The sequence below is a fragment of the Dermacentor albipictus genome, chromosome 7 (assembly GCF_038994185.2).
Source record: "Dermacentor albipictus isolate Rhodes 1998 colony chromosome 7, USDA_Dalb.pri_finalv2, whole genome shotgun sequence".
NCBI lineage: Eukaryota > Metazoa > Arthropoda > Arachnida > Ixodida > Ixodidae > Dermacentor > Dermacentor albipictus.
In genome coordinates, this window is record NC_091827.1 from 42,710,324 (window position 1) to 42,734,587 (window position 24,264).

Sequence of the window (24,264 nt, forward strand, 5' to 3'; positions counted from 1 at the left end):
AGGTTCATTGTTTTCAGACATTTTTCTTTAATATCTTTAATGTTGGGGACGAAAGTGAGTCTGTAGTCAAGTATGACACCTAGGAATTTGTGCTCTTTGCTGATAGGTATTTGTTGTCCACAAAGTTCTAAGCAAGGATCTGGGATCATTCCTCTCTTTCTTGTAAAAAGAACGCAAGAGCTTTTGTTAGGATTGATCTTAAATCCATTATTGTCTGCCCACATTGAGACTTTGTTCAGGCCATGCTGTACCTGCCTCTCGTAGAGTGCGAGGTTACAAGATTTGAAAGCTATTTGTATATCGTCCACGTAGACAGAATAAAAGATTGCAGGTGGTAATGAAGCGCGAAGCGTGTTCATCTTCACGATGAAAAGTGTGCAACTGAGCACGCCTCCTTGGGGTACACCTGTTTCTTGTATAAAAGGTCGCGATAGTACTTTGCCGACTTTTACCCGGAAGGTACGACTGGACAGATAGCTTTCTATTAGGTTAAGCATATTTCCATGGATACCCATTTCTAACAAGTCTCTTAGGATTCCGTAACGCCACGTCGTATCGTACGCCTTCTCCATATCGAGGAATATGGATAAGAATAATTGTTTGTGTACAAATGCGTCCCGGATATTTGCTTCTACACGTACAAGGTGGTCAGTTGTGGAGCGTCCTTCTCGGAAGCCGCACTGATAGGAATCAAGAATTTTGCTCTGTTCAAGGAAAAAGATGAGTCGCCGATTTATCATTTTTTCGAACACCTTACAAATGCAACTTGTGAGGGCTATCGGGCGGTAACTTGCCACTGAGGAAGGGTCCTTGCCTTGTTTCAGAACAGGGATCACAATGGCTTCCTTCCATGCAGCTGGAAGGTACCCTGCATCCCAAATGGTGTTGAAAAGTGTGAGTAGTGTAACCTGCGTGTCATTGTGTAAGTGTTTGAGCATTTCATACATGATTCTATTAGATCCTGGTGCGGAGCTGTTGCATGCGCTCAAGGCAGCTCTCAATTCGGCAATACAAAAAGGACGGTTGTAAGGCTCATTCTCTCGACCTTTTCTTGTTAATGGCTTACGTTCTTCTGTTTGTTTGTATTTGAGGAAGGATTGTGTATAATTTGTTTGACTTGAAACGCTCTCAAAATATTCCCCAAGTGAGTCTGCCTGGTCTTGCAGTGTATCGCCCTGTGTGTTTACCAGGGGGAGTGAATGTGTTTCCCGCCCTCTAATCCTATTAACTCTGTTCCAGGCTTTGGCCTCATCCCTAAACGAGTTAATACTCGATAGATACTTTTGCCAGCTTTCTCTTCTGGCCTGCCGGCGGGTTCTCCTACCTTGGGATTTTACTTTTTAAAGTTGACAAGATTTTCTGCAGTGGGCGAAGCGCGTAGCAACTCCCACGCTTTGTTCTGATTCCTACGTGCGATTCTGCATTCATTGTTCCACCACGGGACATGCCGTTTGCATGCCGAGCCGCTTAATTCACGTATGCATTTAGATGCGGCACCTATTACGAAGGCTGTGAAGTACTCCACAGCAGCATCGATTTCTAAAGAAGACATGTCATCCCATGATATACTAGTTAAGTTTCGGAACCTCTCCCAGTCTGCTGTGTCAATCTTCCACCTAGGAGCGTGTAGTGGATATTCATTTTCTTTAGGTGATCTTAGCCGTATAGGGAAGTGGTCGCTGCCGTAAGGGTTGTCGGCAACTTCCCATTCAAGTTCAGGCAGTACAGACGGGGAGACTATGCTAAGATCTATGGAAGAATAGGTTCTGTTTGCTAGCGAGTAATATGTGTGTTGCTTCTTATTCAACAGACACGCACCAGAAGAAAAAATGAATTGTTCGACAACACGTCCTCGCGCATCTATATGAGGGTCGCCCCACAGGTAGTTATGAGCATTGAAATCGCCAAGAACAACATAGGGTTCCGGCAATTCATCAATAAAGGACTGAAATTCATGTTTGCTTAGTTTATAATGTGGGGGAATATAAAGCGAGGAAATAGTGATAAGTTTCTTTAGCAGAATAGCCCGAACCGCCACTGCCTCAAGGGCCGTTCGTAGCTGTGCACGTTGACAGGCTATGCTTTTTTGAATTATAATTGCAACACCACCCGATGATCGACGGCATCATCGCGATCTTTGCGAAATGTTACATACTGTCGAAGAAAGTTTGTGTGTTTGGATTTTAAGTGTGTTTCCTGTAAACACAACACTTTTGGATTGTGTTTATGGATAAGTTCTTGAACATCATCAACATTCCTAAGTAGACCTCTGACATTCCATTGAATGATTTGTGTATCCATATTTTAAATTTAATTGGTGCTGTGTTTACGGAAACGGAAGGGATGTCTTAGATTACAGAGCCCTTTCGAGGCCCTGTAACCGGGGTTTTGCTCTTCTTGAAGCGTTCGAGGGAACCTCGCCGCTCCTTAGGCGCCTGGGGCGCCTTGGGGGTAGGTGTAGTGTCCATTGCCTCTTGTGAGGCGCCGGACACCTGCTCTTGCGAGCGAGAAGTTTCCCGAGAGGGTCCCGCCTTGGAGGGCAAGACCCCTGCGCCCACCAGCCCGGAGGTCGATGGGGTTCCCTGGGGGGTTTGGCTGCGCCGGCCATTGCCAGCACTGGAAGGGACCTGGGAGGTTGAGGCAGCCTCGGCTGCGCCCACCTTCGGGGTCGATGGCCCCTTTTCCTCGGTTGGCGGAGCAGCGCTAGCTGCAACCACCGTGGGGGCAGATGGCGTAACTGCCGACTCACTGCGTGTGGGTCGGACAGTCGCCGGAGGCCGTTGTGACGCTGCCCCCTGACGCGCCACTTCGGCAAAGCTTTTCTTTGGCAGGTATGCTACCCGCCTGCGTGCCTCTTTGAACGATATATTTTCCTTAACTTTGATTGTAACTATTTCTTTTTCTTTTTTCCATGATGGACAGGACCGCGAGTACGCGGCGTGTTCCCCATCACAGTTCACGCAGTGTGGAGCATTCTCGCAATTTTCAGATGGGTGTTCTTGGGCACTACATTTCGCGCAAGTCTGGCGGCCTCGGCAGTTCTGTGAACTGTGGCCAAATCTTTGACACTTAAAGCATCGGAGAGGATTGGGGATGTACGGTCTGACTCGGATCATTATGTAGCCAGCCTCAATGGTCTCAGGTAGCATACTTGATGCAAAAGTAAGAATTAAGTGCTTTGTCTCAATCTCCTTGCCATCGCGCCTGATCTTTATTCTCTTGACATTGGTCACATTCTGATCGCTCCAGCCCTCCAGTAGTTCAGCTTCACTCAGTTCCATGAGATCGGCATCGGAAACGACTCCGCGGGTGGTGTTCATTGTGCGGTGCGGTGTGACTGTTACTGGAAGATTCCCAAAGGATACTAGTTTAGAGAGTTTCTCATACTGTGTCTTATCACGCAGTTCTAAGAGGAGGTCACCACTTGCCAATTTAGAGACTTTATAACCTGGGCCAAAAGCTTCACTAAGTGTCTTTGCAACAAGAAAAGGTGAGATCATTCTCGCTGCCTTTTCTTTTTTCTCTGAATGTACTACATGAAATCTTGGAAAATTCTCATTATTTCGGCCAAAAAACTTGACAACTCCTTCGGTGCGCCCTCGTTTGTGAGGGCGATCAGGAAGTGTTGGAAAAGAACTTGCCATAGATATGTGTGAAAATTCGGTAGCGCCGCCAGCCACCCACCATGGAGCCCAACAAGGGGACGCTGCAGGACCGCGAAAAGACGGCCTGCATGCGCCAGCTGTACGACACTACTATAACCAAATCTGTTATAACCAAGGTTGGCTATCCCACACAAGGTTAACCCTTGCCGCCGAGGAGAATGAAGTAAATGGAAGAGAGGAGAAGACAGGAAAGGTCAGAAAGTAAGAGATAAAGACGAAGATTCGAGAGGAAGAGATAGGAAGAGGCGACTGCCGATTTCCCCCGGGTGGGTCAGTCCGGGGGTGCCGTCTACGTGAAGCCGAGGCCAAAGGGGTGTGTTGCCGCCGCCGAGGGGCCGTAAAGGTCCAAACACCCGGCATTGGCTCAACCCCCAGGATCCCCTTTTCCCCGGACACGGCTAAGCCGCGCACGGCTACACGCGGGAGGGTCCAACCCTCGTGTGCTCGGGTCCGTGGTGTCGCAACACACCAAACGCCTGCTTGCGCAGACGCCCCTGCGGGGTTGTGTTTGATCGACACTACCATGATATTGTTGCTGTTGCCATACTGGGCCGCGTCAACAAAGCAGCTGCCGCCAGGGAGTTCTGTTGCGCGGCGTAGGAGCGCCACCACCCTGGCCTTCCTTCTTTCTACGTTGCGCTCGGGCTGCGTATTGTACGGGGTGGGCGATGTGATGATGTTATCTTTCTGCTCTTTCGGAAGGCCCTGGTACGCGTCTTCGGCAGTGGCCGGGGGATGCCCATCTCTATTAAAGGTCGTCTTCGCGCCCTGGTGCCGGAAAGCCTGAGAATCTGTGCCCTTTCTTGTGCTTCTGCAATTTCTTCCAGGGTATTATGAATACCCAACTGCAGGAGTCGGTCGGTGCGGGTGTAGTTTGGTAGTCCGAGCGCGCTCTTGATCCCCCTCCCTATCATGGCATTTAGCTTGTCTTCTGCATTTGTTTCTTGCACTTAAGGCTTATTCGGAATCATAACCGCCTTTACAGCATTTTTTGGCAACTGCGGCTACTGAATCACCGACAAACAATAAAATACAATCAGATCTATCAGTGAATAAAAGATTCAGCTATAACCGTTGATATTTAAACGCTTCTGAGACGCTAAGAGCATATTGTTGAGGCTGCATAAAGGCGATGCCGCGCTAAATGACTCTCATGGTCGCAAGTGTTGCACATGCTGCAGGTCGACTCTGACAGACCCTTAATATTGGCCATGATAAGCGAAGTGGCGAAAAGAAGTCTCGTAGAGCACCTGTCCAGGATAAGAGCAGGGCCAGTTCATATGAATTTATGCTATGCGAATAAACAATAGGAAAGTGTCAGTTCTGCCAGAAATATTTATTTATTTATTTATTTATTTATTTATTTATTTATTTATTTATTCATTTATTTATTTGCATATTCTCAAGGCCTGAAGTAATCAAGCAGTGGAGTGGTAAGTACATATGAAGTCGTTGGCAACCTTCTTGAGATTCGTAGCGCCACCTATGTCAGCGATGGAGGTTGGGAGGGGGGTTTCAGTCATTAGCAGCGTGCGGTAAAAATCAGCAAGAGTTGGAGAGGCATGGTGGTACGCCAACCTTCATCTTGTCATCAATGTGAACTAAGATGTAGGAGGGGTGCAGAAATAACTCTTGTTTAAGAACGGGATTGCTGTAGTTAATCTTATCAAGGAGGTACAAGCGCATAAAATAACGGCGTATAGGAAGTTCTGGCAAACCCTAGCGCCAGTTTTGTGGATTACACGCTGGCGAGACGTGCATAGATAGATAAAATGAAGCTGGCGGTTCTGTTCCGAAGTGGTTCAAGAAGATTTCATGAAGTAGTTTGAGCAGGGGCCAAACGGAGTCGGACAATTCGAGCTGGTAGGTACCTAATGTTTTATAAAGCTGAAGGTTAACGTGAACAACCGCGCCGGTAAACTTGCGGCGCATGAAACGGAGCGTGAGGTTAGCTTTAATTCACAAATATTCGATATGCACATTCCACGAGATATTCCTAGTGATAAGTATACCAAACCAAGACATCTGCAAGATGTTTCAAGGACTAGTGTCGTGTCATTGAGGGCACAGTTGAAAGAAACAGAGCAAAAGGACGTCTGTTAGACATGCATACCTGAATAAATATTAATATTAAGGGCCCAAAAAATCGAAGAACCAGTAAGATGCACCATTAAGATCAGATTTCAGGGCAACGTGTTCGGATATATTATAGGTGACGCGGTAAACTATGCACTCATCGTCGAAAAACGTTTTAGAAGTAATGCGCATGAAAAGGTCGTTATTACAGATAAAGAAACTGCAATGGGCCCATGACAGCCCCCCCTCCCCCCATGTACCCCAAGCTGCACAGAAGCGAATGAAGAGCCATGCTCGTTAGCTTATACATACTGTAAGCGATTAGAGAGGAAGCATTCAGGCCAGGGTAAAGTATTATTATAAAGGTTAGGTTTACTAAAGGAAGGAGAAACAATTTGTGAGATACTGAGTCAAAAGCTGTCTCTAAATTATTTGGAAGCAGCGCCAAATGCACCTCGAGCTCCACGCCCGATGATCTAATATGCGCAGACGTGACGCGATGCGGTGGCACAGCTCACAAGGAAGCTGCTGCCAGGCAGCCATGGAACAGCACCATGGCAATCACCAGGCGTCTCAGAATGCTGAAGCGATGCATATTTATTTATTTATTTATTTATTTATTTATTTATTTAACATACCCTCAAGCACCGTGGTGTGTGGGAGGGTAGAGGGCTACATAGTATGGGAAAGTGAAACAAAATAAAATAACATTGCTCGTCTGTGGAGACCGCAGGCACTGTCCATACTTCGAGCGCGTGGCAGTGGGGACCACCGCGACGGCAACGGCGGAAATGTCATATGAAAGCATCGTATACTTGTCAACAATATCTGCTAAAGAAAAGCACGAAAGAAAGACAGACCCGGGGCGAACATGAGTGCAGTGTAGCATTTAACCTGCGTATTTCCCCGCGGGCAAGTTGCTTTCATCCTCTAACGTTGTGCTTGCCTGGTTTAGTTGTTCCTTTCATTGCATAGAGTGCCTCACAAGACGAATTGCTTGAAACAGCTGTTACTGTTGACTTCGCTGAGGACTGCATCTATTTGCAGATTTTTTAATAGGAGTGTGTGGCTTAAGGCGTACTTATGCACAAGTGGTGCAAGAACTTTAACCATAATCTGTTACACTATCCCTGTATCCGTCTAGCATTAAGTGTACAAGATTGGTAGGCTGGAGCTATAGCGCCAAGTCTTAAGGACGGGTTAAGAATAAGTACAAAGAAATAGTAAAAGCGATTGCCCGACTCATGTCTAAAATGAAGGGAGAACACATAATCAAATAAAGTTTCTACAGCGTATATTGTGTAGCTTAAGGTGGAAAGAGATATTCAAGCTTTGCTTGAACACAAAGTATTACAAAACGAGCTTGGTGGAATTTCATACCCCCCCCCCCTGGTTTCGAAGAGAACGCTTACGTCATCACCATCATCATCATCACCACACGATATAGTCTTCCACCTGAAGGTATCTTAGAAACCTCAGCACCCTTAGAACCCCACTGTGTCTGCATATTGAGGAATGAGGTATTTAAATTCAAGCCGGTTAGATTGCCAAAAAATCTTTTTTTAATATATTTATCGCACTTTCTCAATTTCCTTTCGACTGTTCCTGTGCCACCATCTCTTATTAAATGTGATTTTCATTGTTGCGATAATGCTTCCCGTTCCAGCAGTATCAAGGCTAAGCAGCACAATACGGTATCCCAGAGATAAAAGCTGCCGAGAGCATAGAGTTACAAATAGAGTTACATTGCAAAACGTACCATATAGTTTGCAGAAGAGGTAAATTCTTTTTGAAAGAATCCCATTCTTGCCACTAGGAAGTGTAACGATGAAAGACAACCACCAGGTTAGCAAGGGTTTAATGGAGGAATGAGTGCTTGGCCACCATTGCCCTCAAAACTATTATCTTTCCCCACACATCTACTGATAGGAGTGATTCGTTACCACGATGCCACCCGTAAATATGTATGCTATGCAACGAAACACAAGCAGTACAAAGAGGGCATGGGACGAATAAAAAGAGCTCAATATGAGCTACCGACAAACAGCAAATAGAACAACAGTGATCAATATTCCATGCTTATTCACCGGGAACGATGTTTTTAGTCATTTGTGTGCTGTATTTCGTGCCAGCACTTCCTGTACATAAAGACCTACTAAACAATAGAGCACAAGCTTTGAATACTTGTTCTTAGGTTAACACACACCATGGCGAGTTCATAGACAAATAAATTTTGGATTTTTACAGGCCAAGACCGCGTTCTAATTATGGGGAATGCCGTAATGGGGGACTCCGGAAATCTGAACCACCTGGGATTCTTTGACATGCACCTAAATCTAGGTGCCCATGGCGAGGTCGTAAGGAGATATAACTAAAAGGCTATGCGTAGAAGACATGGTCAGTAGAGGCACGAAAAAGTAATCCCGTTGTCTTTTTTTACTCCTATTGTGTCTTTCTGAGGTGGCGCGCCAATAATCCCACATCAAGAAACGGTTTTGCTGATCTCGAAGGATCGCATAGAACGTAACGGGATTTATTGGGCTCTCTTGTGGTACAGAACACCTAGTTTACGTGCGGATTTGCCTTTCTTTTCCTGTATATGTTCGTAGATCAGGCGCATACGTAAAATGTCGAAGAAAGAAATGGTATTGCAATTTCGAACGATAAGTGTTATTGCCAAATTTTTATCGTTTTCTAGTATTCAAGGACTTCCGCTTGCACCATACAAGGGTGCAACGAAAGTAGAGAACAAGGCTTTTGCTCAATCGCGCAGGGCCCGCTGCCAATGCAGGAAACTCATCCAAATCCTTGCCGAAGCAAAGTGCCTGCGATATGTTCTCAAACACAAACACAGAGGGGAACACACGAGTGCAAACCTCTCTTCTCGCGGAAGCACAAACACTGAATCGGAGATCCAGTACGTCGCTCATTATTTGTCATGGAAATTGATATGCCCCCTGAACAAAAAATAAAATACAATCTCGAAGCGCAAGTTGGAAGTCTGCGCTCTCTGCTCGTTCGAGTTCGTAGTCAGAAAGCAAAATATTGATGCGGGCGGTAGGAATTGAAAATGTAAAAGCCAACAGCAAGTCGCGGTGACGTAAAACTTGCAAAATTGAAACTCTAAAGAAGAATATACTAGATATAAATTGTAACTGCATTTCTTTAGCGACCCCCTCTCATATTCCAGGTCTTATATATGTGTTAGGGAGATATGTGGTACCGCAGATCAAAGGGCCTAAGGAGAGAGGCATTGCCTAACTGAGCAGAGCATTAGGAATGTAGCATTGTTGCTCTCACGTCATGAATCTTTCTGCAGAAAAATTGCTGGTGAAGCAAATTCCGATGGAACGGGTACGGGAACGCTCGATCACCCATTTTTCTCACGCGATCCACGGATGGAATGCCCTTTTTTATGGAAGAACTGGAAGCTCCGCTGGCTTTGTGCGGGCATTCCTCAGCTGCATGATCTGACGGAATTACATACCATGCCCTGTGTAACCTAGGAGACCAAGCTTGGAAGGCATTCTTGCTCCTGTACAACGACCCCTGACAGACGGGTACGGTTCCGCAAGAATGGAAGTCAACTCGCCTCATTCCACTTCTCAAAGCTGGCAAGTCGCCTTTGGGCATTTCCTATACCGTCCCATTTCACTTGCCAGCTGCGTCGGAAAATCAATGGAAAGATTTTAACATGCCTGGAATGGTACTTAGAGTACAATGAAATTTATCCACATGGTATTGCCAGATTCAGATGTGGCCATTCGTCAACAGACAACGTTGTTGACTTGATAAGCTTTGTGCAACACCAAAAGGCCCGAAAGCGACTATCTGCTGCTCTGTTTCTAGACGTTAAAGGGGCTTATGATAATGTCACCCATGAAGCCATCCTTAGCCCGTTAGAAGCCGTCGGACTTGGTGGTAAAGTGTATGTGTGGGTGTGCAACTACTTACAGAGGAGACCGTTGTACGTGCACACAGAAAATGACCCGACGTTCAAGCATTATGGTAGCCGAGGAGTCCCTCAACGCGGAGTGCTTAGCCCGACTCTTTTCAATCTCACCCTCAGTGGATTAGTTTACAACCTGCCAAGCACCGTACGACTTTCCATCTATGCGGACGATATCTGCATTTGGCCATCAGGTCTGACACGACATCAGCTTCGCGCTCGGCTTCAGAAGGCAGCAACAATGACATCTTGTTACTTTCATGAACAAGGACTTGAAATTTCATGCGGAAAGTGCGCAATGGTGGCATTCACAAGGAAGCCAATGTCTGGTTACGGCGTATCTATTAACGGACAACTGATACCATACAGCAGAAGTCACAGGTTCGTGCGAGTTCTAATTGACAGAGACCTGTCTTGCACTCCGCACGTGAATTACGTGAAAAAGCGGATGACTGCTATCTCTCACCTGTTCAGGTTCCTTGCAGGGAAAAGTTGGGGAGTATCTATATACATAGCGTTGTTCTTTGGATTCCTGCGATAGAGCCTGCCTGCTATATCCAACACCTGCAAGACTAACCTGCGTACGATTCAGAGTATTCAAGCCCAAGCCCTTAAGAAATGTCTTGGCTTACCACGCACTGCATGAACGGCTGAAACCATTGCCCTTGCGCAGGATTACCCAATCACGACGCACATTACCGTTCAGACAATGCGTATGCATCTCAAGCGTTATGCTAGGACCCCTTCCCACCACTTGACGAGCCTCACTGCTGCAAGGCCCTGCTCGACATTTAGCAGTAGTGTCGGTGCACATCGTGCGTCATTTACCTCGGGGTACGAATCTGCGGCCAAGCCAGCGTTTCCTCCGTGGTGTTTGAGCCGTCCAAAAGTGCATATAATGATTCCAGGACTACAGAAGGAGACAGATGTACCGGCCCCTGCTATAAAACAGCTGAGCTTACTTCTTTTGAATGAAAATTACAGCAACCACGCGCACATCTATACCGATGGATCGACTACGACGTGCAGTTCTTGTGGTGCCGTGGTTATACCAACGCGAGGAATCACACTGCGGTTCAAGACATCGCATGTCACGACCTCAACGGCGGCAGAACTAACGGCCCTGCATCGAGTACTGGAATTCATTGATTCTGAAAGACTTAGAAAATGGGCTGTGTTCTGCGATTCAAAACCGGCATTACAGTGCACGCAGTCAGTTCTCCGACACGGATGTCATGACCAATTGACATATGAAATCGTGAAACATTACCACGACGTCCAACAAAAAGGCAACGAGGTCGTGTTTTAATGGGTACCTGGTCATTTCGGAATCAGTGGCAATGATTCCGCCGATAACGCTGCTCGCACAGCACATCAAGAAGAACACAGCATTCCAATTCCGCTTTCGAGGACAGACGCTGCAAGGCAGCTTCGACACCTGGCACGCAGTCTCACAGTGACCGAGTGGAACTCGCCAAACTTACGACTTACACGACTGCATCAACTAAACCCCTCCCTGCAACTCCGACCTCCACTCGGACTTCCTCGACATGAAGCTACGCTTCTCTGTCGCCTTTGGTTAAGAGTTGCCTTCACAAAGGCGTGACTGACAGTGCAGCATGCAAGGTCTGTGGCACCGAAAAAAACATCGACTACCTGCTGCGCCACTGTGCACGATATGCCGCAGAGAAACAAGAGCTTGCCAAAGCTTTCCAAAAACTGGACAATCAGCCGCTTTCTCTGCAGGTGCTGCTGGAACACCACCCCCATCGCCCCTCGGCCCACAAAACGGGGAAGGCGCTTTTGTACTATTTAAGGACGACGGGTTTGTGCGGCCATCTGTGACTATTATAGCAATTTCTGTAAGACCACACGTGTCAGCGAACTCACTGCAATTTACTTCTTTCCTTCCCTCCTCTCTCTCCCTGTGATCTTTGTTCCCCTTTCCCATTCGCGCGGTGTAGGGTAGCCAACCGGACGTTATTCTGGTTAACCTTCCAGCCTTCTACTTTTCTCTTTCCATCTTTCCTCCTCTTACGCAGAACTCAAATTACAGAGGAAGTAGAAGGTGTACTTTCCTTCAAAATTTTATATGTAAACGATAACTCCCAGCGAGGAGTGCTGCACTACCAATCCAGATCCTAGATCAGGTACAAATTTACGTGATTTTTTGTCGGCGAGAGTTTGCTTTCTAGGATTCGGTGAATTCGCTCATTATTTCGTGTAATATGGAAGGATAACATTAATATTTGCAATCGGCCGCGCTAATGTTGCCGCACAATTAGCACGTTTATTCAGGCATATTCCGTATGGATTTTTATAAGCTCCCTCTCAATTCATTTATTTGCATCGTAGAATGAAAGTTTTCTTTTTTTTTTCTTGGGGGGGGGGAGGACGACATTCAGAACAACATATGCAGGATTGCCTCTACGCACACTTACTCGCTTGTGACCACTGAAAATCAAATGAACACCGCTTGCTGTAGACGACCGAATTCTAGAGCGTAAGTGTATATAGTGCGATCGGTGAATTAGGATGACCTCAGCACTACATTACAGCAGGATAGAGCGAAATAAAATGAGTCACTGGGCAAAGTGCGTCATATTTTCACGGCCATCAAGAACATGGCAGCAAAACTGAATGACAAAATTCTTTTAGGGCAGACTCGTGCCCACAATAGCAAGTGATACTTGTAGCACAATGATAGCGGCGAACACAGCTGGCGATTGTTGAAATCTGATCTTCGGGTCAAGCGCGCTGGCTGTTATACATATTTCATCTAAGGTTCAAGAGTAATCGCTCGAGCCCACCTATTTCCAGGAAGTAGTTCAGAATTGGCATCGCGCATGCAATCAGCTTTTTCGAGGTACAGTGACAACAGACAACGGATAGAAGCACCGATAACATTCGAGAAACGCCCGATACATGCAGGCGCGTCTTGCGCTATGGGATAACTTCAGTTTATTAGTCGGGGAAATGCAGTCCCCGAGGAAAAGAGAAGTACCGTCGACCCATTCTTTACCATGCGGTGCGGGCGGTGAGTGACCGGCCGGTCAGGGCCTTCTAACTACGCGGAGCGACGAGATCAGCAGGAGTAACGAATGCACAACAAGTCCACTGGAATCCGTTATCTCCGATCAGCTGAGGAGCTTGCCCCGAGTAAACGGAGCTGATCGTGCCAGGCGCAGTACCACGCTGGTGAAGAGAGCCTAGCAGACAAAATTTGCTCTTGCAGTGAACTTTATGCGTACTCTAGCTGACCTCGTCACTTAACGCGGTTAGAATGCGCTGACCGGCCAACCAGTCGACGTTCGCGCGGTACTGTAAAAGGATCGGCAGAATGCATATGTTCACCTTGCTTTGGGGGCGGTGAATTGACGGCGAACCCTGGCAGTCCCAAGTCGCAGTATGGGCATCGGTGGTAGACATGGCCGGTTTCCCAGCATTGATAGAGCAGGCGGTGGTCGGGGGCGCGCCAAATGCCCGTCTCACAGTTGGCAGTTGGCATAATGTCCGCCAAGTCGCCGCACGCGGTTGCGGAAGGGCACAATGGCGGCGGTCAGCGGCGGCGTAGTTCAGCGCTTCTGCCTAGGGTTGGTACTTCTGGCACTTCCAGTAACCACTTCCAGTCTTCTTTACCTATGACAGCGTACCAGGCCATCTGGGGCTACGACCTTCAGCCCAACTTCTGCATCTCTTCGTGTACGGTCGCTCTGATTGTCTCGCGCATGTTGTGGGGGCGTAGCGCTTGAGCTTCGGCGTAGTTTGCTGTCAACGCACGGCGGTTATATTGCCTCGTGCGCATTTCAATCGTCTGTTGGATTGCTGTGACGTCAGAAACAAATTCTGCAATCGTGATGACTGGATTGCGCATCAAGAACGAAACTATCTCGTTCTCGTATCGGGCGGAAGAGTAAAGCCTGCGCCTCCGCCAAGATTGCGAAGTTCTCCTTCAGCAGCTACATGTGGATGTCATATAAAGCTAGGGTTCGCTCTTTGCGTAGGACGCTCGTGAAGGACTGTAAGAGGTCGTTTTGGAACAGGTCCCATGCAGTCAGCGTGGATTCCCGGTTCTGAAACAACGTCCTGGTGGCGTCTTCTAAGGCGAAGTACACATGCTGCAACGTGTCGCCGGAGTTCCTGTTGTTGAATGCAGTGACCCTTTGGTATGTTTATAGCCAGTTATCCGTGTCATCAAACGATGATCCACAGATGGTCGGTGGCGGCGGGCTTTGTAGCATGGTGGGGGACGCTGTGGCTTCCATTGGGGTTGTTTATTTGACCAGGATCTTCTTTTTCGTCTCACGCAGAAGTTCCCGTTCCGACGGCAGGTTTTGCAGCCTGTGCCTTATTAGATGGTCCGGGACGACGTACGTGTTGTCTTCGCGGTCCTGGCTTGGTTCCCGGCTTTTCGGAGGCGTCCCGTACATGAACGATAAGCACCTCTACAAGATGTCACGTGGTAGTGACCGCCAAGAACATAGTAGCGCTAATTTTAAGTTTTTTAGTGAAATAAATGCAGTCGCCGAGATATGCATAAATAAGTAGAGATCTCAATATCAGGTTTAACGCACAATACGTTCAAAATAGGAAACATGAGTGGACTGATATTTCGCCGAAAGCTGACACAGTTTGACCACCTTTTTTGTTTGTTAAACTGCTGTGAACGTTCAAATGACGCAAGAGATGAAAAAATACGAATTGAGCGCATGTGAGTTGACAGCCTACTATCAGGAAACTAAAATAATTGAAATCCTTGTTTTTACTGTGTACACCGCCTTGTTCGTAGTCTGCATGCCATCGTATGTTCTTGCTTTATTTAGTCTCTTTCCAAACTAGGCATAGACAAAATATAAGCGTGGTGCATTCAATTTGCCTGATCGATTTCGCTGGGTGAGATTCTAGTACAGGGGAAATACTCACAAAGAAGCACCCCGGGAGACCTAAAATATTTTTTCGCACTGATTCTTACTTTCCGCACTAAAAATGTCTCATCATTTCGTCTAGGATGATCGCACGTTGAAGATGAATACATGCAGGTATTTTATATCAAAAACAATATAAAAAAAGCACTCGAAGTCGTTCGCGAGCTGATCCACTGCATTCGTGCTCTGGCGGAAGATTTCGGTGGAGCGAGAGAAGGGGGGGGGGGGCGGCGAAGGCGTTCGCGTAGACTTGATGAGTCGAGATTCTAGACTTTTTATGAACGCACGTTTAGGTTTAAATGATGTGCGCTTTCAGACAGACAAGAGAGCTCTTGGATTACGTTTTCAATAAGGAAAGGTCCTCGTTTAGCTGGACATACAAGGTCCATTTTCTTGCTGACAAGACGGACCGGTCTGCTCAGAAGCCACGGAATTGCCCCCCTCCCCCCGCCTCCCCACGACAGCAGAAATGTAAGAGAAAGGCTCACGAAGGCAAAGACACGTACTTTCAGTACCTAAGCCAGAAGGAAAGAAGTCCACCAGGCACGAGTCTCGTGCCAAAGGGGACTGAGATTCTTAGTTCGCAAGTAGTTACTGAACAAGGCAATATCAGGTTATATGTATCAAGTTGTTACGCAGGGGAGGCATTCTGTACGAGTCCACCTAGTGGAGTGTCTATTTCGGCCGTTCTTGACTAGTTAGGGCCACTCGTCTCCTCCTCGCTCGTACAGCTGCATCCAATCAGAAGCGGCCAAAATGGACAGTCCACTAGGTGGACTCTTACAGAATACCACCCCAGATGTTGCAGTTGGTCCGAGAGAGCTCATGTAGCCTAATACATCTGCTTGGCTTGCAAGTAAAGACCTTTGTTATTTTCGAAAAGGCTGGGTCCTTTGCCCATCCTCTATTCTCCCCCCTCGTTCATTGGGCCCCACGGATGAGGAAAAAACAAGAGATTTTTTATTTTACAAAATTTTTTATTGAGTACTTCTGCCACCTTTCCTAATAAAAACATTCATTATAAACGATGCTTGTGTCCTTGTCCTTTCGCTATCTTGCTGATCGTTTTTAACGTATTGTTGATGAATGAATGCCTTTCAAGGATATTGGTGTAGAAAAAAACTGGCCGCCAGTGGCTCAACGCGACGCTTTCTTGACCTTATTCTTGGCACATTGTGGCGGGTAGGTTCCTATCTAGCCAAGCTTTATTTAAAAAGATAATGTATGACCAATGGTGGGATCAAAAATATGCCGTCGGGCATAGGTTGTCCGGTGCTCCAACCAAGAGGTCACGATAGCGCTTCTTTTATTGCATGGAAGCAACACCACAGCACTCATTCTAGGCACACAACAAGTCAATAAGCAGGTAAAATTAACCCCTAAACATTGAGGTGAAACCAGTGAAAAGATTCAATATATACCATACTTCTCTCGTCCCAAAACCAGGCAGCTATTTCTAACTGTCAGCACGCGCGCTTCCTGCCACTTTGTCGCCTTCTTTCCTTGGGACAGCTCGCGCTTTAAGGCTTCATGTTAGACAGCACTATTCTCCGTACCAGCCCATTCCTTCCAGTAGTTTCGTCGTAGCATCTTACGCTACGTAGTAATTGTGTGATATTTCAGCCGCTTTGTGATCGCCCAAGTTATTCACGTTTTATCATTTCTTCGTGGGAGTAAAAAGGCCATCGTAGTTTTGACATACACCGTATAGCTACGTGTGATTGTATACCACGTAGTCACAGATGACCTCACAATCCCTATTTCTTTCGCTTACGCTCGTCCGCTGCCTATGTCTACAACCCAAGAATCGCGCCATGTCCTAAGCTCATCGCCGAACGGCCACCGTAGAAATCCCGGTACTGCTACCATGCCATCGTATTCAGCGTGGTAATCGTCGTACTCATGTCTTCGCACACACGCGCGCTAACGACACCCACGTTTACACAAGTACGTTGGTCTACCCGGTATTGTTTATTCGAAACAACGATTAACACTATACACATCCAGGTACCAGCGAAATGCTTTGATTTGGTGGGATGGTAAACGTTTAGCATAACAGAAGGCATCGTTGCCTTCTGCCCCCATCAGAACGCGGCTGGCGTAGCCCTCACTTGAAACCGTGACCCATCTGTTAGGATGGATGTCTGATAGGAAGGAAGCGCATGTGCTTTGCTATGACCACCTCATTTATTTTCTGTTTAGCAGACGATGATGTTATATTCAGGTCACCATCAATGTCTGCTTCATCCCGCCATAGGACAAAAAAGCAACCATTTTCCGGTCCACCACCGCGACTACGATTTGAGCTTATGTCGCTGTGTCAGCATGCATTTGAAAGCCGGACAGCCTAACAACTGCCTTGACGGCTAATAATCTTGTTCGCGGTTTTGCTTGCCACACTGGCACCAAGAGTGGTGGTGACCGAGCAAGAAATTCGGAGGCCGCAAGAAGCAGTATTCCTCTGAATAAGGACGAAGGTGTCTGCCTCCCGAGAATGTTAACACACTGATACTCTCTACTTCGAGAATGGGCTGCCATTACAGTAATTGTGTTAGAGCCAGAGGAAATGCTTCATTCTGTTGAGAGCCTTCTTGTGCTAAAGAAGTGTGCGCTAGGATGCAAGATGGAAACTAAAAAAGCAGGTATAAAACTACGTGATTGAACCATGGTTCTGCCAGAAAGTACTTAGGAGTAGTAGGAGTCGCTGACTGACTGTAGGAGAGGCGGCATTCCAGGCAGAAAGCTAGCCAGCATTTTACCATAATGCGATGTTCTCTGGCGTCGTCGCGACTCAGTCTTTGTTCCAAGGTAACATTATTCTCGGTACTTCGGTAACAGTAAAACGACGAGGAGCCGCGTGTGCACAAGTAGGAAGCCTCACAACCGGTGTGCTCTTGATTCGCCAAACAAGGAACGTAATTTGGTTTCCCGGCGGCGTACTAAAGGCACACAGGCACATTATCTTGAGACGCTAGTCGCCTCCTTGGCTTATTGCTTTCGAGAACCTTCCTACACAACTGCGCTCGCACTCCATTGCTGCGCTCTGTGGGCTGTCCCTAAGTTTTGTCTTTACAAAAACTGGTTCACAGTGCCTATTTATGCTTCTTTTCGGTAGTTAGATCAGTTCCAGACCCCTAATATCACGCATCTGCATAGGTCTAATGGGGATGGCGCTGAAAAAAAGAAAAGAAGTTTGCTTCTGCGAGCGGCTAAAACTGGTTATCGCAAGGCCTTCAGGAGAAAGCTAAGAAACAGAAAGGCAATTCAAGGCCTCAACATTTAAGGAAGTAGCAATCAAATAAAGTGAAGAATGACGCCACGAAAAACACGTGACACTTTATTGTGCATTTTTAAAATCGCAGTGTGGAAGAAAAACATTGAAGGCGCTCATTCCCGTGTAGAATATACGGTGATTTTTTTTATAGAATGTCATATATAATAACATAATGACTATGGCGGAAGTCGAACTTACAACCTTCGTACGAAATATGCAGTACTCTACGAGCACAGGTATTGAACGGATGCAGTGTGGACAATTTACTCGTGGTTACCCTTTACGTGTGCTTAATATACTCCTGCGCTAACTCATACAGTGCCACTCGAATTCTTTTCCCTGGACGCGGAACGTAAATTCAATGAGAATTGTGGCATGCACCATTGGTTCTTAGAAATTAAAAGGAAATCAGGGATCTAGATCGTAAGTGAAATAATAATCACATGAAGCCAACAAAAGGTGAAGCCAAGGACAGTAAAAGGTAGCTGATGTTGAATGTTACTGCCCAAGCAAGTAAGAGGAAGGAAATTGGTGACAATCTTCATCTTGATAAACAAAACAAAAATCAAGCTGTAAGTAACGATAGCGTGCCGTGGGTGGGAAAAGAAAGCGCGACCTAAGATGCATTTAAGTTGTGCAGGTCGTAGTTCGGCTGCTCGACGATAACTTGCTCTATCTCCCATTTTTTGTTTATTTCCTTACTTTATGAAAGTACTCGTATTCCCACAAATTTCGCATCTTCCGACCACGGAAATAAATTTCTTTTTGTTGTGCTTAATATCATGCTGCTTAAATATTGTTCTCACTTTTGTGGAGAAAACACACGGAGAAATTTCCGCCATGTCCTTGCGTAAATAATTTACGTGCTCTAGACAAGCGAAGCGAGCAAGATAGTTTCAAATTTTTCTTTATTGTTCTGGCCAATGTTTTTTTTTCTTTTACGTATTTTTACTATGCTTTGCACTACAACTGTACTAATTCCACAATAACAGCGCACCACACCTCGTACTGATAGTTTCTTCAAAGATTGAGAGTTTGGAGCAATATGAATGCCTTCAAAGCTTCATCCCTTTGCCATCAGGCAACAAAAAGAAAAGAAAAATTATGCTTGGCATATTGTTTTATTTTGTAATGCTTCAACTACATTTTCTTCTTTATAAGATCAATGTTTTCAGCAAAATTCAGCAATATATTTAATAAATTCGTAGGTATAAAGAGGTAAAAGAGATGTCAGAATGAAAGTTATCAGTGAAGTTAAAAATAACACAGGAACTTGTATAATTAACCACGACAGCCATTGATCAACCTGGCTAGCTCAGCTTATTTCAACAAAGTGACCTTGAAACAACCCATAAAAACCTTACTGACCTGCAGAACAGCAAGATCTTGCACCCAAACGGCTAATATTGGGAAAAAAGCATCGAAGTTGCATCTGCAAGCTAAATACAAATTTACTTCACAAATGAAAGCATATCGTCGAATGAGAGCTCCATGACAAAATGCACATTTTGTTCTTTGTAGGTATGCAACGCATAAATATCGTACGCATTGCAGGCGAAATAACCAGTCGACCAAATATGGTCTGCTTCGCAAAAACACAGGGACCCTTAAAGCAAAACGATTTTCTGAGGTGACGCGAAAATTCTCGAAGGCGATGCCAGAAAGGCGTGTTTTAACGGGATGCTGTCGTGACCATGCAGCGCCTACTAATATCAACCGCGCTGAACGCATCTCGTTCTGCAGCTGCTGTGCAAACGACCAGCTGCGCTTTATATAGTCAGCGAGGTGTTGCTTCATCCAATTTTGGTATGCGACAAACGTGCTTCGCCTTCTCTTCTAGAACGAGTATAATTGCCTGCCAGGTATAAGCATTTACACAAGGCCTCCTCGCGCGAGCGGTCGCATTGCGACAAGAGCGTCGACGGGTCGTAAACTAAGATAAACGGCCTGTCATAAAAATGCACTGGCCGCTCGCTTTCATATCTCTTCGCACCGCCGAGTGATTGCCGAGCTATTTCAGGCAAGTGTGCTGCAAGGGCCGCTCTGTGACGCTGTCCTTGTAACGCTGACAGTGAAAAAACGTTCGGAGAAGTAGGTTGCGCAAGGTTGGCAGATGGCGAATAACGTTAGCGTACCCTCGCCGCCTCAATTTCAGCGTTTGGGATATGCACTGCATGAACAGGAATGTGACTCTGCATCAAGCCACCACAATCATGCGAGCCGCAGGGCTCAATCTTTAGCAACAAGATTAAGGAATCAAACGACGATAAAGTCAAAATACACAAAGACAGTATTTTTTAAAGTTTTAACTTAAAACTTTGAGTAAGCGTAGATTACTCAAAGTATAGAGTAGATAAGTCTATGAAAGCCCGCGATGGTGCAAATTGGAAGCATTGAAAAGACGTGCTTGAGGAGAACTGCAGTCATTGGGGAACATCTTGACACGAAATATGATGGCCGCTAACGAAGTTATTCACGCGGTAAATTGGCTAAGATGGCTAAGGACTGCGGTGAGACGTGTTCCTGCTTGCAACTTGCACCACACCGCGGCCTTGTAAGCACGTGTCATTGATATGCGAGTTTGTTATGCATTTTGTGAACTTCGATTTAAATTTAATAAGACCCGGTTCATTTTGTGCGTCGCTTTTTTTTGCCAGTCAGAGGCTGCGCTAATAAACCCTTCCGCAAGGTAGCCCACTCTAACATGCCGCTGCGTACGAAGAATTGCGAAGCACGTAGCGCAGATAATTTTATTAGCACTTTTTTTTCTTATTCCGCCACCTGTATTGTCTTGCGTTCCACATTCTTATTCTCATTCCTGTTGTACAGTTACTATGTTGTGCCTGTCCTGCTTGGACACTGTTGTGGTCTGCAGTATGCAATAAATAAAATAAAAAAGTAAAGAATAACATAGCGCAGGGACGGCGCTGGAACGGTTAAACGATTGGCTTAGGTGACGTGATACCACGACATTATAAGGCGCGAGATGGCATTTTTTTTCATATACCGTGGCACGATCTATCTGAAACGAGACAAAGGAAGCGCATATAGACAAAACAGCGTTGCGTTAGTTAAAATGCAAACAACTTTTCTCTACATCACGGAAGTAAGTCAGTGCACTAAGCAAAGAAACATTGAAGAACAGCCGTTGCCACCCATGAGGTTCGCTTAAGTGCGCTTCCATCTGCGAGGGAGTGACAGAGAGATTTATTGTGAGAGAAAAGCTCCATGTTCGGACTTTTCAAAATAAAAGGTGCGCAAATCTGCAATGCTGCCATCATCATGTCGATTAGACGTATCTAAAGCACGCTAATTGCGAGAATGAACAAAGCGAAGGAAATGTTTTCGTCCTTTTAGACACAGTAGTTGAAGTCAGGTTGAAGTGCTGAAAACAGCGTCCCCTGTTACGCATTGTTTCGCAAAAACGTAATGTGTTACCTATTTCACTTAGCGAGAAAAAAAATATTGAATATCAGCGAGCGCTACTGAGCAAATACAGCAATGGTTTATTTACGAAATTGCGAGAAACGTACTTGATTCGAAGTAATTAAGCATGTAATTCGTCACGCGGAATGTTGGTCCTGGGTGGCCAGAGAAAAGTGATCGGCCGGACGAACCGGACTGCAGCATCAAATGGGACCCTACACCTACAGCTCCGGCCTCAGTGGTTAAACAAATAAAGAATAAGTGAAGCTGCTTCTTTTGTTTTTTTTTTTTTGCTTCTTGCTATTACAGTTTGATGACCTCGCATCGTTGCTTCTGCGCATTTGCTGCTCCGCAGCCAGAACATCAGTCCCACTTCTACTTTTTTGCCCTTCTGCGTACTCCCCCCGCAGCCCCTTCTCTTTCTGTCACGCTTTATAACTTTTCTCGGCATGGTCAATAAATTTGTGCATTTATCGCGCCCATTTTTTTCGCCCTACAATTCAACCCTTTTCTTAAAGGAAGGCAGAGGACGGCATCCACAATGCGCATAAAGCCACTATAGAAGTATGTCCTTTGCAGGACGCCTGCGCATGTGGGTGTACAAAGAGCACTTGCCGAAAGTTGTATGTCTTTCACTTTGAGCGAACGCACCTGTTTTGAGTTCTGGAGCATTACGCGCCAGGACCATGATATGGTTGTTATCCACGCAGTAGTGGGGCACTCCGGATTATTTTCGCCCACCTACTTGTGGTTTTTGAACGAGCGCTGAATGAACGGTACACACACTTTTTTTTTTACATTTCTCCACCGTTTAAATGCGGCTGCAGCAGCCGGAATTCGTTCCCGCCCCCTCGGGCTTTGTCCCGCAACGCCAAAGAATATTCACCACGTTCATTGGTGAAGTTCCTATGCTACAAACTCTCGAAAACGACGAAACACGACAACGAATTTAAAGAAGAAGCTCGCTAACAGCAAGAATAGCTCAAACAGGTATTCAGCAAGGCACGCGCGAATCCTTCTTCTAGCAAGTCTAGATGCTTACTGAGGTGTGCAGTGAACGCGGCTGCAAATAAAGAATGAGAAAGTATTTAAACCGCTATAAAAGTGTTCGAATGCGAGCTTACTGAACTCTCCTTTTCAAATAACAGGATATCCAAAACAACGACTGTACATCTAGCATATAGAAAGAAAAGGGTAAATGAAGAACGAAAGATCTACACTGCTTTCGGCGATGCGCGAAACTAACAAATGAGCATTCCTTCAAGGTTAGGAGTCGTTGGCTATCTTGAGATTCCTTAAAGAACTTTGTAGTCGTTGGATTGATTTATTAGTTACATTTGCTGTCATGGAACTCATCTTCATTTGGTAAGTAACAGCTCCTGTGGGAAATCATCCTAGGCCCTGTCTTATTTATGTTTTCTCGCATAGCAAGCGAGCGTTCACAAATACTTTCACTTGGTTTTAGTGCCATCACACATGACTTGCACTGTGAAGATTAAGGCTCAGCGCTGTCTGTGAGTTGCAAATTCACAGCCCCCACTTGCTAGGTCATTTAATATTATTATTGTATTCAGCCGAGCTTTATGGGTGACCTGTTGAGTTATTATTTGTGACTTAATTTTTGCGGGCAACACAACTTCTCGTTCAAACAACCTAACCTCTGACACATTATCATCTTGCCTTTATTGAAATAAACTGTTGGGTGGGCGCGAGGCTATAGTACTTCTTTTCCTTCTTCTTTGTGTTTACACGCGCTTAGTGACTAAAGTTCCTTGCTATTCATTTCCTTCAGTGCCTAATTATGGTGTTTAGCTGCGGCCTACTGCGACTATTTTTTCGGGAACTGAAGATTTTATCTCCTACATCCCGCGACAGAACACAATGTGTGATAACGCATATGCTTTCGTCATGCCTAGCGCATGAGTTACCAAGAACCTCTGTCAAAACGAATGGCAGGACAACGAGGAAGAGTTACTGATGACTGGAATTGCGAACAAGATTACAAAACAAGGAAGGAAGGAAGGTTCCCTTGCCTTTGATAACAAAACGAAGGCAGACTCCGAGTTCTTATCACAGAAAAGGTAGGTTCACATGTGTTCAGCGATCTAAATTTCTCTAATCTCTATCTGCGATTATCTGCAGCATCTATCACTCCGCTTCAAAACATTGTACAGTACAGCAGGCACGAGGACATAAAGCTACGTTCACAACATATCTTTATTTCCACCAAAGGCGGAAACGCAGTTTATGAGAATTTCAAAACCGTCCCTCATATCCGCAACAATTCAAACCACCGGTGGCGCGTCTTATGAGAGCATGCTTACGGTAGTCTCTAGTTAGATTGAGGTGTACCCTTGAAATGCTTGGAAAGAATTCGCACAGCAAGAGAGAGATCACACAGATAGGAACGTTTCTATGGGAAAAAATGTCTCCAAGAGCGAGGAAAGGGGAGAGAAAATATGCGATGCAATCACAAAGTACAAATAAGGCACTTGAATGGCACGAGTGAAAGGCCTAATGTTTATAACTCGAATTTACGACGTCCCATTTCAAAGCAACTGGATGCCATAAAGCGAAGCGTTACGTTGAAAGGCCGGCGCCCATGACCATAAATTGCACGGACGCAGTTTGCGTTTCTTTTAACAGAAGCTCTCCTTGGTCTTCGAGTTTTCGATGTGCTATAGTACATTGTCATCACCGAGACACCCTCACGTCTCCCTTTTCAGGCTACAACAGCCCTTCAACTGGCGGTAAGTGTGAATTATGGCATTTCGTAAATAATGCTGCACCCGCACTTCGAATTTTTGTTATGGCCTTGTACGTGGATGCCGTGGATCTGGCAGCGGCCGGCTGTCAAACTTTCGCGGAGTTCGACCGCGATGAAGCTGTAGATATATAATAACAGGAAGGAAGCGTAGAAATACACGAAGAAATTTTTAATTACAAAAC